Raw genomic sequence first — 2,500 nt, 5'->3', positions numbered from 1 at the left:
CTACCTGTGTACATCAAAAAAGCAGTTTCTTTGAACAAGTTGCAAATGCTTTTGTACATCTATGCAAATGATTATGTATTCTCTGATGTTTCCTACTTTATCAGCTATTCATGTAATGTTGATCAAAATTCATTATTTTGGTCTCTGTTGAATAGTCTCATCCCACACAACGTTTAATTGTTTGTTCATGGCAGTTTACATGCAAAAGGGCTGAACATACATTTAGATTTTTCTGTGTGCTATGCTGTGCTGTCTTTTCCTTTTTGTATCACAATGACATGATTGGTCAACAAACTACAACACAAACAGCAAAAATAATTACAAAATAGCCATAGTTTACATCAGAATATACATCCACAGTGCACTGTAGTATTGACAACTTGACGAAGTAATTTTATTGTCTTACCTACACACAATGAAACAAGGACTTGTCATTCTGATGCTCATTGACATAGAAAATTATTATTATTTTATTTTTATTTATTTATTTATTTTTAATTTTTTGTAAAGTCTACAAAAGATACATCAATATCACAAATTTACACTTTTTTAACAATTAATAAGGGTAAACAAGAACATTCAAAAACCCTCAGTCACCCATTCCATACCGAAGGAGGAGAATAATTAAAAAAAACACAACATTAGCACCTACAAGAATTGTCAAAGCAACTAAATAAATATACATAAAATATAAATAACACACGCACACATTAATAAATAGGGCAGAGATCTTTCTTAAAAATTTTCAATCTTAGAAATCAGCAAAGAGATGTTGTATTCCTGACAAAATGAATTGGAGGACCCCAGTTTTTATACAATTTTTCAGTGGAACCTCTTAATGTAAACTTAATTCTTTCAATATATAGAAAAGGCATCAAATCTTCTAACCCTGAGACAGTAGGAGGAGATTTAGAAGACTTCCAGTGTAATAAAATCCATCTCCGGGCTATCAGTAACGCAAAGGCTAGAACATTAGCATTCTTATTTGAAAGTTTATCAAACAAAGCCGTTACACCAAAAATAGCAATCGAAGGACGTGGTTCGAGAGAAATTTAGAAAATTGTAGAATAAGTATCAAAGAAAGAACTCCAAAAACTTTCCAACTTTGCACAAGAAAAAAACATGTGGGTATGATCAGTAGGAGCCAGTGAGCACCTATTACAACAAACATCTACGCCTGGGAATAGCTTACTCAGTTTGACATTCGTTAGATGAATTCTATGAAGAACCTTAAATTGAATCAGACTCAGTCTGGCCCAGGAAGAAGAGGAATTAACCCTCTCGGTAGCCATTTCCCACCATTCCTCATCCAAACCAAGTACAAGTGTTTTTTCCCAATGATGCTTAAACTGAGAAAGAGAGGGCAAAGTATATAGAAGAATCAGATTATATAAACTAAATATAGAGCTGTGTTTCTGAATTAAGCACCTCTCATAGAAATTTAGTTTTGAAAGATGAACCAAAGCAAATGAGAAAAACTGTAAAGTAGACACAATGAACAAAAGCTGTCGCTGAGCTGGTTTCAAAAGTTCAAATTTGTACTTTCTGAGGTAATAATATTTTCCTTTAAGGCTCCTTTAGCTAATCACATGTTCACTTACATAAAATAAATTTATTGGAAAGGGTACTGTATTGACTTTTGTATCATTTTGTACCTTTATTTCTGAGTGTATCCTAACTATCAAAAAACATCACTATACATTATACATTGTATTTGAAATGGACACTGCATGGGATTTATATACATTTCATTTCAATTGGTTAAACCTAAAGTTTTGCCGCCAGCTTTTTGTTTGTTTGTCTGTTTGTTTCTTACTGGACTCCACTTTTTTGGAAACAGGTTCGTTTTACAACTCCCCTAGAGTTAAACAGTTGATTTTTACACTTTTTTTTAATCCATTCAGCCATTCAATGGCTCTGGCAGGAGCACATTTAGTTTAGCTTGGCATAAATCAGATTAGACCATTAGCATCTCAATAAAAAGATGCTAAGATTAGACCATTGGCATCTCTATAAAAATATTTTAGATCATTTTTTGGGGGGGAGAAAGGCTCAGTTTACTACTCTCCTTGAGATAAACAGTTGAGTTTTACCATTTTTCAATCCATTCAGTTGATTTTCAGTCTTTTTGCTTAGCATAAAACATTGAATGAGATCATTGGCCTCTCAATAAGCGAAAGAGTTTTGATTTTAAGCTTCTGTAGTTGCATCATGTACTAAGACTAACAGCCTCATTTTACTACATCCCTAGAGATAAACAGTTGGGTTTTGCCATTTTTAAATCCATTCAGCCAAAATTCAGGTCTGACAGGAGTACTTTTAGCTTAGCTTAGCATAAATCATTAGCAAAAGATTTTAGATAATTTTTGTATTAATCCTGATACTTCTGTACTTACATTATGGACAAATACAGATGGAAAATAGCTTTTTTTCTAGGTCGATATGGTTATGAACTATACTCTCATTCTGGTGAAATAATTCAGGAAATTTGCTGCCGTAC

General features: G+C 32.8%; 1 protein-coding gene across 3 annotated transcripts in view; it reads left to right on the top strand.

Moving 5' to 3' along the window:
• Window positions 1-2,500, top strand: part of csmd3a (CUB and Sushi multiple domains 3a) — a 647,261-nt gene that overhangs the window by 613,300 nt on the left and 31,461 nt on the right. The window lies entirely within an intron of this gene.

The sequence above is a fragment of the Danio rerio genome, chromosome 16 (genome assembly GCF_052040795.2).
Source record: "Danio rerio strain M-AB ecotype USA chromosome 16, GRCz13ab, whole genome shotgun sequence".
Classification (NCBI taxonomy): domain Eukaryota; kingdom Metazoa; phylum Chordata; class Actinopteri; order Cypriniformes; family Danionidae; genus Danio; species Danio rerio.
Note: the sequence above shows the minus strand (reverse complement) of the source record. Positions and strands in the feature narration are given on the sequence as shown.